Below are 15,896 nucleotides of genomic sequence, written 5' to 3'. Positions count from 1 at the left end.
CCCCTCTGTGGCTCTTCCCAGCGTTTCCTGTGAAAAGCTTCCCCTCCAGGGACAACGGTGAAGAATTCCACGGCGGTGTCTCTTGACCAGACATAGCAGAAAACAGACCTGGAGTAATGTAGTGAACCCAAATTAGCCTTTTTACAAGCTCATTAAAGCATAAAGTTTAACATCCTTTGCCCAAAATATAACAGAAAGAAGAAAGCCTCCTTCTTTTTCCTCCCTACTCACTCACACCTCCTTCCCCTCTTTCCACCATCTGTCTCCGGATAGGCAATCATCAAAGCAGGATCTTGGATGGGTAGGTGTCTCCTTCATTGTCAAGTAAACACAATCAAAGTTCCTGGGAAATCCACTGTGGGCAACTCCACTGTAGAATTCCAGGCAGGGGGCAGATGTGCACTCTGGTAGTCCTGAAGTCCGCCAGCTCCTTTCATGTTAAAATATTACTATATTTTAATGTAGTGTGGAAAGAGTTGCTGACCTGAATTGCTGTTTCTTAGGAAGCAGACACATTAGCAAGTAGTATAATAATTAGGCTTTAAAAAATAGACTACCTTAAGGGAACAGACTATCTGCAATAACTGTATTTTACATTTTTGCATAGCACTTCTAAAACACTTTCAAATAAACTTCTTCATTTAATCATTATCCTGAGATGCATGTATTACTATCCCCACTTTGCAGAAGAGGAAATTGGAGCTTAGAGACTCAGATCTAGCTCTTTCGACTCCATCTAATTCTAAATTATCTATTTATTATTCTGAACCCCATGACTTCTCCTTTGTGCTTTTCTTCAAGCTTATCAGTTGATATTGTGAGAATTTTCCCAGCTTGCCTTGTGGAGGGGTCCCACCCAGGCAAGGGGGCGGTACTTAAAAGTTGTTCAGTTGCTAGTACTTAACAGAGTATCAGTGCCAGAAAGGGTTTTAGGGACCATTTCCAGCCTCCTTATTTTACTAAGAAAACTAAAATGAGGGACTCTTCTGCCTACATTCCCAGGGCTGGATCCCAAATCCCATTCATGGCAAAACTGTGACCAGGAGCTCCTGCTTCTCCTGTTTCCAACCCACAGTCTCACTCCACCACAGCCTTCACAGTCAAAACCAAGAGGAAAGTTAAGGTCAGGACTTGGCTAATATCTGTTCCCATCCTGTCATTGCTTGATAACATGGAAAGATCCTATTAATTATGAGATCATAAAATATTAGGTGGAAGACAGCTTGGAGATAATCTGGTATAATCCTTTGTGTTCTGTACATGAGAAAAGTGAGGCCTAAGAAGGCGAGCAGAACCCCCCCCAGCCCACCTTGCGGTTGGTGACCCTGAACTCAGCTGTGCTCCAACTGTCAAGTGCTGTTCACTCAGCTTGTCAGAGACAGTGGGACTAAAAATTTCCAGACACAGGTACCTGACTCAGCCCTCGCTTTGCCTTGGCAATGGAGATCAGGCATCAGCTGCTGGCTTGGATGATGTGTTCCCAGAGCAACATGGTGAGTGTGAGCTGCCAACATTGAAGTCTCAGGGAATGTAAAGTGTTGAACCAGTTAAACATCCAAAAATGCCCCGTCTCTCAGAAACAAGGGTGACTCATCACAGCGCTTGGGCTACAATTGGGAATGGCATTAGGGTGGCTGTGGGGGCTAAAAATCCACGCTCAGAAGCCCCCAGCTTTGTTTCCTCTGGCTCTTTGTTCACAGGTCTTTTCTCTGGCTGAGAACCAACATATACATGCTCCACTGCCGAACCCAGCCCTCCTCCTCCATGAAGCCTTCCTTGACTCTTTCAGCCCAGAGGAGGTCTCCTTCTCAAGCCCTGAGAATCTGACCTGTACAATTTGGCACTTGATTCCATACTGTCATTCATTGTTTCTTAACCAGTGGAGCGTTTGTTTTATAACTGACATGGATTGCAAAATCTTTGAGGGGAGGCACTAAGCTTCCCCCTCTGTACCCTACAGTATGTCTCAGGGTGTCACCACAGAGCAGAGACATGCTCAGACTCACAGATAGTCCTGACCTCAAGACTCTTTCTGCTTTACCTTATGTTTGCACATACAGCAAATGCCCAATAAATCCTCACTTGTTTCACTGTAGCTTCAGCCTTTTCAAATAAGGAGCTCAGTTGCAGGGCCTCTGTCAGCCCATGCAAATTAGAGAAAAGGCATCCCTCCCTCCAGGCAGACATGACCCTGCCAGGTTGTGTGGCTGGGCAAGTGGGGCATGAGTTGGCTTTCAGCCCCTTAGCTGAGTGTCCTGTGCAGTGAGCCACATAAGCCACCTGGGCTCTGGCTCCTCATGAGAGCAGCAACAAGGACTTCCCCCCCACAGTGCTCCATTCTGACGGGGAAGGCCTACCTTGGGAAAGCTGGCATCAGATACTTCCAAGCTTGCTTCCCAGCTCATTTCCCATCAAAAACAAACAACAAAAAAATCCACACCTGCCATAGCTCCTCACTGTGGAACCCAAGTCTATGCTCCCGGAAGAGCATTTGGAGACTCCCACAATACTGTCCCAGCCTTCTTTTCTTGTGCTGGGAAGACCCAGAACTCACCATGAATTGTCCTACTTCTCTGCTTTTCCTTTCTTCCAGCCTAGATTGCCCTTGTCCTGTTGATCTTTAAGTGAGATCTCTATTCCCCTTTAAAATCCCATTGCAAACCCTACCTCCTCCATGATGCGTCCATTAGCGCTAATTGTTCTTGGTGCTTCTTCCCGCCCCATCCCTCTTTGCCTTCCACATTGCTTCAGCCTCTATTACCACCCTTTTCCTCCATGTTATTAGCATGTAACTCAGTCCACACAGCCTTCTCTGAACTCATCCTGCAGCAACTCAGATGCATCATTTGGCTCCATCCTGATCCCAAAGGAATCCACTTGCAAACAAACTGATGAATAATGTTGACTTTACAAATGATTTATTTCATAGGACCAGCGGCTTTCATAGCCCACCCCACAGCAAACTACTTACCAATCCTTGCAAGCATCTCCCCTGTCCAAATCCCTGGACAACTTGGCAACCCTGTTGCCTGTTCTCAGGCAAGTTGCTTGGCGACCCTGTCCTCAGAGCTCCTCCCCTCTCATTACCCTTCCCCAATATGCTCTCAACCAAGCTGAGGTTCCACACTCAGTCTCTGCATGTCTTCCTCATTGGTTCCATTCAATTTATTTCCTTCCTGTCCTAATAGGCAGAGCAACTCAATGTTGTCCTAACACCTACTTGCAAACATGTACCCCAAGTCCATTATGATGCTCAGCCAAACACAGGGTCTCCTTCAGTTTAGCCTTCTTTAGAAGGAGTCAAGAATAGACAGCCAGAATGTTTTTCTTGTGACATGTATGTGCATTTTCCTCCATTGAGCATGCAGTCAAAAAAAGCAAGGATTGTGTCTTCCACATCCACGCAACCTAGCAGGGTGAAAGTATATACCAGAAACCTGTGCTCAGGGCTTCCCTCTTCCAGGGACAAGGACAGTTCTAAACCGTTTCTGTCTCTCAGTTCTTTCTTCCCAAGTAAGGCCCAGGACTGGAGTTACGGGGAAGCACCTGAAGACAGAGTAGGAGTTTAATAAATAGCTGTAAAATGAATGAGTCAGTGACTGAAGAGGAAACAAAAAAGGACAAGGAAGAACTTTGAAGGCACCCTCACCAAGATTATTTCAGCCTAGTGGAAGGGAACTTTGAGAAGCGACCCAGGGTGATAGAATGGATAAGACCCAGAGGATAAGAGGAGTCGCAAACACGGAGTTTTGGTATCAGCTCTGTCTTCATCACTGTGTGGAACCTTAAGGGGATCTCTCAGCTCTGTTTCTCATCTGCCTCACCAGCCTGCCTGCAGATAGCCTAGTATGGACACCACCCAACAGGGTCCTCAGGGCTGCTTGACATTCGTGTTTGAGGCTTCTTCCCCAAATGCACAGACACCCAGAGCCCCTCGGCGCCTCCACACTCTGCAGAAAGCTTTTCTTGGCTACAGTGCTGGCCCAGGGACCTTCACTGCCCACTGGCAGAAAAGAATTCTCGGCTGTGGAAACGAGTAAACTCCACATATTTTAAGGATGACAGTCTAAACTCCTAATGACTCTAAATGTGGTGTGAAATGGACAGAAGTCATCCTGCTGTGTGACATGCCTGAAATAGTGTCACCACCACCATCACCCCCTCACGTGGACATGCACGTCATGGAAAGAGTAGCAACAAGTCACAGTGCCTTGACTAATGTAGCTCCCCTATTCCCCCTGACCCCTCACCCCAGCGTCTTTTCTGTGCTTTTCTACATTTTTAAAAAAGAAGGGATCTATTTGTTCGGCAGGAATACAGTCCAAGGTCACCTAAAAGCAAAGGAGAATGGGAATTAAACACACCCAGAGACCCGACCCATCCAACAGAGTCCAGCTCAGGCAGGCTGTGCCAGTCTCCACCAGGCTACGAGGGGAAAACCTTTTCAAGTTGAACGGCCACCAATCCACTGCCACCGAAGTCAAGGTTGTCAGAAATGAGCCTCTGGACAGGGCCAGTGATTTGGAGCCTAGAGATACTGAGTTCCTGGGAAACAAAGAGAACTTGTTGATTTTATATTTTTATTTTTTCTTCGATTTGGTCGGGATATTACGGTAGCCTTGACCTGAGTTGAGAAAAGGAAATGCCCAGTCGGTATTTATTTGTCAAACAGTTGTCCTTTGCCTCCGGGGTCAGGGGCCCTCTGGTACCCACCACTGTTGCATCCTCTCCGCACTCCTAAGCCTGTAACTCCTCCTCCCAAACCGAGCTCTGTCAGTAAAAAGCGTCCTAATGATGTCCGCGCCCTAGTTGCACCAAAGGGGGTCAGGTTCCCATCGAGCGGATCCACATTCGTGTGTGCGCACGCGTGTGCATGTGTGGGAGCGCGTGTCTGTGTGTGCCGTGTGTGTACGCGCGCGCGCCGGTGTGTGTGGCGGGGGCGGGCTCTGCGCCCGGGGGCAGGGCTCCGCAGTGAGAGTGGCAGCTGGACTTGCCAGGCTGCGAGGGGCAGGGCACAGAGCCGCAGTGCCGTAGTAGCGGGCCACGGAGATAGACGGCTTTGGAGCTGCTGAACCCCGAGCACAGGGTGAAGACCCCGGCGCTGCCAGCCACAGCCTGGCCGCCTGGTCTCCGCGGCACCCACTCGGGCTGCATCCCCCTCCCCCGAGAGGGCTGCGCGGGCGGGAAGACGCCCAGAGGCCAGCTTCGGTCCCCGTTCTGTCTCTCGGTTCCTCTTTCCTCCCAAGTAAGGGAATACACCGCGAGGAAGGAGCGCCCCGGGCCACCGCGCAACCAAGTGTTGCCTGGTGAGGTAAGACGGCGGCCGGCGCGGCGGAGGGGGTCCCCGGCTTAGGGAGCGCCCGGTGCAGCAACTTGGAAAAGGAGGGCAAAGAGGGAGCCGGTCCCGCGGCCAGGGAAGGGGCTGCAGCCAAAGCCACGGCGCCCACCCGGACAGTTCCACCTGCCACAAAGCCCTGCAGGAAGGGATGCCCCGCTCGAGGGGTGCAGGCTTGGGAAAGGCACAGGGTGGGGCTCGGCTCTCTCTGCGACTGAGAGGCCCCCTCAAGCCTCAAAGCTGTGCGGGTGGGAGGCGGCCTTGCTCCAGGCAGTTTGCTAAAGCAACTGGTCGGATTTCCTTCTTCTTCTGGACTTACCTTGGCTCCTTGATATCCAGTTCGCGCTCCAGGCAGTCTGAGAAGCAGGGGATGCTTTTCCTAATGTCTGGCCGCCAAAGCCTCCGACCGTCCCGCGGGGTTCTAGGACTTTGGGGGCACTCCACAAAGCCCCTGGGCAGGGCGACTTAAAGGGAAGCTGAAGAGAACACGGATACCTCAGAGAATAAAGGAGGAAAGGGTCGAATCTAAGGCTGATCTGTGTAGTCTCAGAGTCACAAGATGTGTCCGTGTGTGTGTTTGTGTCCTGAGGAGTGCGTACCCGGAGTCACCTGTGGTGCTTTCGCAGACTCCGCCGGTCCACCTCTCCTTGCCTAGTCTGAGATTTTCTTCGTTTGAACTAGTGGAATAGAATTAGGGGAGGGGGCTGTGGAGTTCTAAAAAGCCCTACAGGTGATTTGACGTGCTACCCCCATCCCCACCATCACTGCAGTGTAAAGCGTGGGACCAGAGCTAGAACCACCTCCCAGATGGGAGGGATCCAGCTGCGGAACTCAGGGTGGCGGTCGAGACCCCTCCCCCAGTCGCCCCCCGCGGCGGGAGGGTCTGCTGCAGCGCGAGGCGATTTGTGGCTGCGCCGCAGTGGTGCCCTGGAGCGCTGTGAACCCGTGGGCGCGCTCTCCCGCGCTGCGCCGCTGCCTCCTCGGACTTCATTAGCATACGATGACCTCTCTGTGGGGAGGAGGGCCTGGGAGGGCTGTTTGTCATTCCTTTATTTTGGGGGCTTGGCGACGACACTTTGGATCTGGAGGTGAACACCAGGGGTCATGATGAGAGACAGCGGTCGGGACACAGGACTGGAAACGGCCCCTCTGGTCTGGATGGGGGAATCAACTTTGTTATTTTGGTGCTTGGGATTCTCGGTCTGTAAAATACAGCTGGCAGAGCCACTTGCTGGCACACAGGGCACCCTGGTTGTCAATGAAGGAAATTAGATCATAGAGGGCAAATGTCAAGGTTTGGTCATGAACCCAGGCACAGACACACACCCCTTTATATTTTATGCCCCTCTCATTCCAGGCATGTGTCTAACTTAGGAAGGTACTTCACTGTTTGTTATATTAAAAGACTCCATTTGCTGGAGATTCCAGTCCAAATATAAATTATACTCCTTAAATAAAGCGGCTGCAACCAAGCTAACTTCCCAGTCATACTCCTGATCTATGTCTTTTTTGCCAATCACCCTTAACGTTTACGCCCAGCACTACAGGCATTACTACAGGTATTTTTCTGGGAGGGGCTTTAGGGTGGGAAGCTAGTAGATGAGTCTTTCCTACCTTAGAATTTTATGGAGCGGTTGGTTCAGATCAACCAAGACATGAGGAGAAAACGATAAACATGAGTGTGTCTTGAAATCTAGACTCCCAGAAATGTGAGTAACTATTAAGATCATCTGTTCTAGCTTCCCCAACTGCTCCAACTCCCTACGCGACACCATCAACAGATGGCAAGGATCCCTCCAACCCGGACACTCCCAGAGGCCCAGGCTGTGCATGCGTGAGCCTCTGTGAGGAAAGAACCCAGAAGCCAGCAACTCTCCCCTCTCCTACTGATGGGAGTTGGTGGATGCTGGCCCCATCTCCTCCCCTGGAAGAGAAGGGGGAAAAGGGTGGGGAAGTACCCTTTCTTTGTGGTAAAACTTTAAAACTTTTAAAATGTATATCTTATTGTATTACATCATTATAATGTACTCTTTTAGTATAAAAGTAATTCATGCTCATTGCCAAAAAATTGGGAAGTTGAAAAGTATGCGAAGAACAAATCAATCACCCGTGATCCTACCACTCCCATCCCACACCATTAATATACTGGCATATTTCCTTTCCATCTATTTTTATGCCTTGAAATCACACAATCCATAGAGAGCCAGCATTTATTGGGTGCCTAATAAGTATACTTTGCATGGTGTTAAATTTTATATTCATTATGTCCTTTAATCCTCAGGAGTCCCTCTGAGGTGAGTATTATTACTATCAATCCCATTTTTCTAGGGTTGCTTTTTTCTAGGGTTCTAAGGCTTCAGGTGACTTGCCCAAGTTACATGGCTAGTACGTGGCAGAATAAAGATTCAAACCTAGGCTGTCTGACTCAAAAGTATGGTTGCTGAGCCCCTGTAGCTATTGCTTCTCTGCTTTTTTCTGAATTAGTGTTGTAGCAAAAGACCTTCATGAACATTGTTTTCCTGGCTGCATATTATTACACTGTTAGTTATTTAAGTTGCTTCCTGTCTTTAGCAACTACAAATAACTCTGGGCAAAGTCTTTACCGCACACACTTCCCATTACTTCCTTTGGATAGATGCCTAGAAATAGATCACCAGGCCAAAGGGCATGAATATTTTAAGGCTCACAGTATATATGAGAAGCCACTTTTCAAAAAGGGTATACTAATTTACGATTCCATTCACCAGAAGCAACTCGGCCATAGTTCAAGCAGATGACCTTTAGGAATTCAAATAGGCCAGGGCCCCACAAGACCAAGCCACATCACGTGAGCATTCTTCAGTCTCACGGAAGAAGGAATCACACATATCACCTTGCTTTATACACTCAGGAGTGATTATGGAAACCATACAACATAAAGCTGTACCTATTTTTATGTGAGCAAGTATCAGCTGCAGAATTCTCTAGCTAAATGTCACATACTAACTTTGAACAAATCAAACCATCATGTAAAATATACAAATGTGTATAATGTCCCACTTCTCCATACAAGTCATTATAACAACACTCACTCCTGTGAACGTACATCATGATCACAGCCAGGTTCAGCAAGCTTAACCCATCAGCAACAGCTTCTTCACATACTAGCCATATTCAAAGAGTTGTTTATTTGTACCAAGTATCAGAATTCCACACCCAACCACAGTGAGAGCTGATGTCACTTTATAAGTAACAGAGTTTGTCTGACTAAAAAAAAAAAAAAAAAAAAAAAATCAAGGCTAGTAACTATTAATAGTAATAAAACAATTTAAAAATAAGGTTATACCCATCATTTTAAAAAAATGTCCTCAGGTGGAAACAAAATGTGGCTGGCAGAAGAGAGATTGAATTAGGCAATAACACACACACACACACACACACACACACAAAAGGGTTAGAAGAAAACAAACTGGCCCTAGCTACGAGTTGTTCCTAGAGCCTGGTTGATCTCCAAGCCACCTCTGCCACCAGCAGTGGGTTTAGTAGCCCTGGAATATAATCTGTTGTTGCTCCCACTCTGAGATCAATTTATGCAAGATTCAGCTCAGGTCCTGAAACATCCTTCAGGGAAGCCCACCCTAGGGCTGAATCCATAGCACCTGTGCGTAAGCTTACCTCGCTGTGGTGAAGTCACTAGTTGCATATCTCCCACTGAACTATGAGCCCCCTGAAGGCAGAGACCATGTCTAATTCTTTTCTGTATCCCCAGCACCTAAGATAGTGCCAATCCATAGTCAACAATTAAATGTGATGAATGAACAAATAAGAGAATTTTCCAGGTCCTGTACTGGATGCTTTATGTGCATTTCTCTTTCAGTGTACCTTTATTCTGCTCAGGCTAGTCAGTCCCAGAAATGTATCTGAAAGGTGTCTAGAGCTGTGCTGTCTGTTTTCACATGTGACTATTTCCGTGTTTAACTTAAGTTCATTAAAATTAAATGAAATTTAAAATTCAGTTCCTCAGTCACACCAGTCACATTGCTAGTGCTTACATGCAGCATGTGATTTCTGGCTATCATATTGGAGAATGCACATTTAAAAGATTTCCATCATTGCAAAAAGTTTAACTGGACTGTGCTAGAGTGTAAGCTTGGTTCAAGCAAAGTGTGTGTCTATGTCTGTCTTGTTTTCCACTGTGTCCTCTGCACTAGCACAGTGCCTAGCCCAGAAGAGATAAGGGAGAGAAAGATAAAGGAGGGATGGTGGTAGTAAATGTTGTAGTAATATCAGCAATAGCACTTATTGGGCACTGACTCTGAGTCCCACATTGTGCTATGTTCTGTACACGCATAGCTTCACCTGATATTCACATCACTACACTCCTGGTATTAACCCCATCTCACAGATAAGGAAACTGAGTCTCAGAAAGTTTCAGTAATTTGCCTATGGTCACAAAGCTGATAGGAGAGACTGAGATTGAAACTCAGATCTATATGATTTCAAAGCCTTTTCTCTTTATTTATCTTTTCTTTTTTTCTTGGACCTTTCGCTTTACTGCCTCAATAACTGCCGTGTGTGGTGATGTGGATTAGGATTGCCACCATCTTGGCTTCCTGGGAAATCACAGAAAGGGGACTTTTGAAAGCTTTCCAAGAGAAACAATGGGTATAATTTATGACTCTGAATCACATATCAAGAGTGCAAAATTTTGCTCAGGGGTCTTAAGAGAACCTGTCCCTGGATGGGTGAGGGAGGGAGAAAGGAACCCACCCATAGTGTGGCCTGACCGGGGGAACAAAACCTACAAGAGCAGACCAGTCCACCACCATAGTCTGTGCTTCTCCTCAGGGAGTCCTGAACCAGCTCTTAAGATCTCGCAGCCTATTAATGGGGTAACTTGGCTCTCAACTCTCTGGCCAATACCCTTTTCACTGCTCCACCCTACCTCATGGGCCATTTGCTCCAGTGCCCTCACTATTATTATCATCACTCTTGTCCTAGTTTTCTCTAATTTCTTTATTCTTAAAGAATAAAGTGCAAAATTTCAAGGGAGTCCTAATCAGCATGGAGAAGACTGAAATTACCACCTCCTCATTCTATTTCCTATTTCTATTAAAACTCTTTAAGGTCTAATTAAGAATCTACACCATTGACACCTGTTGAGCTTAATATCAACTGAAGTAACCCAATTCTCTTTTAAACTTGCTCTTGAACTGCGTTGCCCACCTGCTCGCCTTCACCCCATACTTGCCCACACCCCCTCACAGCCACTCTAGAGACTGTGCATTGTTTCTCATTTTATCTTGTTCAGTTCGGTCTGCCTTGCCAACTTGTCCAGATATTTCTGGCTGTGATTCTATCATCCAGTGTATTTACTGGCCCTCTTAGCCAGCTTTCTGCCATCTCTGAATCTGAAGAGCACGACCTCTTTATCTAAGTCATCAATAAAAATAATGAACACTATAGGATTCTGAGGCATTCCACTGTATGTTCCCTAAACATAGATATTAATTCAATAATTAAACAGCACTTACTTAGAAAATTTATTCAGCTTTCTGTACTATAAATGAGCACATATTTCTTCATCTTTTTCAACATTATTAGAGGAATCTTATCAAAGGTCTTGATAAAGTCCAAATATTCTTCATCACTGGTATTTCCTTGATCTTCCGTCCAATAATCTTGTCAAAGAAGCAATTTTGTTGGTCTGACATAAACTAATTTCAGTGATTCCATGTTGGTTCCTTGAAATCACAGCTTCAATCCTAAAAGCTCATTCCACATCCCATTCCAGAATGTTTCCTGGAATTAACATCAGTCCCTCAAATTAAGACATTTTTATAAATTTTCCCATTTTAAAAAGTAGAACTTTATTTCTCATGAAGGTGATGGTAGTGGTGGTGATGATGGTGGTAATGGTGGTGATGGTGGTGGTAGGACAGTGATGCTGGTGCTGGTGCTGGTGCTGGTGATGGTGGTAATGGGGTAATGATGGTGGCAGTAGGATGGTGAGGCTGGTGGTGGTGGTAATAGTGGTGGCAGTAGTAGGGGTGATTATTGTGGTGGTGGTGGTGGTAGTGATGGTGGAGGCGATGACGTTGGAATGTGATGGTGGGGGTGATGATGGGGGGTGTGATGGTGGTGGTGGTGGTAGTGGTGGGGTGATGGTAGTGGGGGTAATGGTGGTAGGTGGTGGTGGTGGTGATAGTGGTGATGATGGTAGTGGCAGTGGAGGTGATGGTGGTGGTGGTGATAGTGGTGATGGTAGTGGTGGTGGGGGGTGACAATGGTGGTGATGATGATCATGGTGTTGATGGTGGTGGTGGTAGCAATAGTCGTGATGGTGGTGGTGGTGGTGGTGGTGGTGATAGGAGTAGTGGTGGTGGTGGTGGTGATAGTGGTGATGGTAGTGGTGTGGGGAGGTGACAATAATGGTGGTGATGATCGTGGTAGTGGTGTTGGTGGTGGTGGTAGCGGTGATGGTAGTTGTGTGGGGAGTTGACGATAGTGGTGTTGGTAGTGGTATTGATGGTGGTGGTGATAGTTGTGGGGGTGATGGTGGTGATAATGATAATGGTGGTTGGGGGCAGGGTGATGATGGCGATAGTAGTGGCTTGCTTAGCTCTATGATTCTGAACAAATTAAGGAGCATGGTCTAATTACCTCAATTGCACACTGTCTCAGCACCCTGGGATGTTATTCAATTAGAATAAGAGATATACATTAATTTGGGGCAGATCTAAGAATTTCTGGCATCATAGAAAATGAGATCAGAGAAGGAGCCAAGAGAACATCTGGTTCTAGCCTTCATCCTGAGAAATAAGGAAACCCCCAACAAAATAAGTGCCCTGCCTGGGGTTACCCAGCCAGAACAGGAGCCAGGGTCTCACCACTCTGACCAGTGCCTTCTCCAGGGCATAACTCCTCTTTTCACTTTCTTTTCTGAAGAAGCTTAAGGCTTTATTTCCTGCAAAAATATCCATTTCTCCTCTTGGAATTCACTTCTTAAGTCATTGATGCTTCAGTGAAAGTTAGATTCTTTCCTGGAGTCATGATGTGTAAGAGAAAAGAAGGAAAGAGCTTAAGAGCTCTCATTTTCCAAGTGAAAAATGGAGGCATCTAGAAAAGTCTGCTGTGGCAAGAAAAGGGATGGAAGAGAAAAACTCAATGGCCAGACAGCAGCTGACAAAATCCAGCTTGCCTGCCCAGTTAGTCATTTGGGTCCATCACTCCTTTCTGTGTGTTTTGCATTGGAAGTTTTCTTCTCACCTGGGGAATAAACAGTGTCATCTACACAGAAACCAAGTTTTCACTTTGCTGATGGCTGATCTGGTGTGAAAGTTCCAAGTAGCCAAAGGTCAGTGAGGCCACTTTGATCCTTAGATGCTGAAATACTTGAAATGTTTTTGGCCTAAATGTTTCCGTTTCCTGCTGCATTTCTCCACCCCTCTGCTCTGGGAACAGTGGCTCATAGTACTTCACCAGCTCCCTCGTGCCCCTGCCTTGCAGTTAAAGTAAATAAGCTAGAGAAAGCTCTTTCCAGCTCCCACAAGGCCAGGGTGTCCCTTCCTTGGAAGCCACACAAAATGGTTACTCTCATCGAGCCCCCCAAACTCCCCATCCTAAAGTCTCATCAACAAGGATGTTCCTGATCCCCAGAACCTGACATAAAGATATTCACTGGTGGAAGTCAGTCTCTTCCCTTTTCTCATGCCAGCATGTCCAGCAGGCCTAGATGATCACAAAGTGATCTTTCTCAACTATTAGGAAGCTAGTAGCCATAGGTTCCTATAGAGGGAAAAGTCCCATGGTGCCCCAAAGACCACACTGTTCTTTAATCCCTAAATGATGCAAACCATAGCAATGCTCTCCTGAGGATGCTCCGTCATTTAACCAATATTCAATCAGTAAATATGTGCTGAGCACCCAATTCATGCTAGTCATAGGACTCATTTCTGGGGATAGGATCAACTGGGTTTCCAGGAGCTGGAGTGGAACAGAGTCCACTGTTTTATAGATGTAGATATAGATATAGATATAGATATAGATATAGGTATAGATACAGATACAGATATAGATATAGATATAGATATATACAGAGAGTCTATATATATATATATTTTTTTTTTTTTTGAGACAGAGTCTCACTCTGTCACCCAGGCTGAAGTGCAGTGGTGCGATCTTGGCTCACTGCAACCTCTGCCTCCCAGGTTCAAGGAATTCTCCTGCCTCAACCTCTCGAGTAGCTGGGATTACAGGTGCATGCCACCACATCTGGCTAATTTTTGTATTTTTAATAGAGATGGGGTTTCACCATGTTCAGGATGGTCTCGAACTCCTGACCTCAGGTGATCCACCCTCCTAACCTTCCAAAGGGCTGGGATTACTGGAATGAGCCACCATGCCCAGCCAGAGTCAATCTTTAGATGAGAGTCAGGAGAGGGTCACGTCCTCAGCCTGGGAAGATATTGGACCTAGGAAATCAAGTAATACTCTCTGGAGTAGATGAGCTTGAACTGAAATTTAAAGGATGCGTGAAGTTAAGTGAAGGAATGAGGGTAATAAATTCTAGGTAAAGGGAACCATGTATGTAAAGCCAGTTCTTGTTGTCTATACTTCAGTGTTGCTGGAGCAAAAACTGTGAGTCAGGAAGTTATGGGAGATGAGTCTGGAAATGTGGACAGGAGCTGGGCCATGAAGGGTCTCGTTTGTCACATTAAAGTGTGCATTTTTTTTCTTGTAGCTAGTGATGAGGGGAGGGGCACTGAGAACTCATAAGTGGGGACTGACGTGGCCACGTTTTAACATTAGAGCAACCCCTCAGGCTGCTGTCTTGGAAGCAGAGAAGATGGAAAGTGAGGCTGCCCCTGAGAGGTTTTTGAGGGAGTTCCACGGAGATGAGGGCTAAACCAATGGCAGTACAGGTGGAATGGGGGACAGAACCAGGAAAGAACTTGTAACTGAGTGTATGTGAGGGGGCTGAGGGAGGCAGAGAAGCCAAAGGTGGCCACCAGGCTCCTACACCTGGGAGGATAGTGGTTTCATTGACCAAGAGAATCGAGGAACAGGAGCAGGTGTGGGGTTAGGTAACAAGTTCAGTTCAGGGCATGTTAACTTTGAGGTTTCAGGTTTCAGTGAGAGATCCAGATGGAGATGTAATTGGATAGATGAGCTCCGTGGCTGGAGGCCCAGATAAGGAAGTCCTCAGTGCAAATGGTGGGTGAAACTGTGGAAACTCATGAGATCAGGGAAGAGTCGATTTCCATGTATCTTGATCAATGTATTTCCAGTACCTGAAAGATCCATGTCAAGGAGGTCCATGCCTGTCTAACAAGGGAAAGAAACGTCTCACAGCATTGAGAGTCTGGGCTTGGCAACTGAGCTGTCCCAGTAGCCATTTATTGACTCAGACCAATGTCCACTTCTGCCAGGTGAATTGTCAAGCAGGGGGGTGGCTTACAGAAACACTTATGCCCATCTTCCATATTAGAACTCACAAATTTGTAAGCATGGTCTTTCTCTCTAAGCCAGTGGTTCTCAACTGTGTTTAACATTAACATTGCCTGGGGGGGTGGGGAGGGGCCTGGAAAAAGCACCAGGTGTGGGTCCCACTCCCAGAGATGCTAACTTAATTGGTCTGGGGTCAAAGCTTGGGCATCAGTACTTTTTCACATCTCCCAGTGCCACCAACTATGCCAATGTTCAGAAGAGTTAAGAACCATTGCTAAACAAAAAATTCAGTGATTTCTCAAATTACAGAGCTTTAATTCCTTAGCTCCTTTGGTAAATCTCCTACGTGTGCATTACAGTTTCTCTAAAAACTGCTTTAAGGTGTCAGAACCGAAACTGGATCTGCACCAGCCATGGTCTTGCTTGCTATCCCTGTTTTTGTATTCAATGGATATTTCTCCATCATACCTGCAAGGCTCATGAAAACTTTGTCAAGTCTCCTGCACTTACATCCACTGTCTACCACATTTCCCTGAGTTATATAACTAATGTATCTGTCAAGAAGATATAAGAATCACCCGCCATGACTTCTTCGTGAAACTTGGTTAGTTCCAAGGAATCATTCCCTTCCCTTTTAACTGCTCACAAGTCACCACTGAACCCAGTAGTTCTCTAATTTTCATTTGCATTAGAACTTCCTAGAGATTTCTTTTGTAATGAAACGTGGATCCTAAGGCTCTCTCCTCAGAGACTCTGAGCCAGAGGTGTGGGAAGGGGGCCTCGAACCAGCATTTTTAACCAGTGTAGGGTAATTATGGTGCAGGGGTACCACCTTCAAAAAATAAGGCCTTAAAAATGGAAAATGAAGCCTACACATTTAACTCTTACCTTCCATGATTTTTATTGAAATAACCAAATTAATATATAAATATTTGGGAATATTTGTTATAGTACTGACAACTAGCAAAGGACACCAATACAATACACATGGCAGACGTTTTGAAAACATTCCATAATAAAGAGTGTTCACAACAGTGATTGAGGGAAAGACCAATCAACTGTAAGTCATCAGAATGGAAGGAAAAGTTGGCCTGGAGATTAAATGAAAAGGACTCCTGGAAGAATTCCACTA

The 15,896-nt window shown here is 46.3% G+C and overlaps 1 protein-coding gene across 5 annotated transcripts in view; it reads left to right on the top strand.

The window, feature by feature from the left end:
- The first annotated feature begins 5,031 nt into the window (after positions 1-5,031).
- Positions 5,032-15,896, top strand: part of DGKG (diacylglycerol kinase gamma) — a 211,493-nt gene continuing 200,628 nt past the window's right edge. For all 5 annotated transcript variants that reach the window (XM_054482407.2, XM_054482406.2, XM_054482405.2 and 2 more), the window contains exon 1: positions 5,032-5,311. The gene's annotated coding sequence lies outside the window, so the exon portion shown is untranslated. The remainder of the gene's footprint in view (positions 5,312-15,896) is intronic.

Source organism: Pongo pygmaeus, chromosome 2, assembly GCF_028885625.2.
Source record: "Pongo pygmaeus isolate AG05252 chromosome 2, NHGRI_mPonPyg2-v2.0_pri, whole genome shotgun sequence".
NCBI classification, from domain to species: domain Eukaryota; kingdom Metazoa; phylum Chordata; class Mammalia; order Primates; family Hominidae; genus Pongo; species Pongo pygmaeus.
The sequence above is the reverse complement of the archived record's forward strand: the minus strand, read 5'-3'. Positions and strand labels throughout refer to the sequence as shown.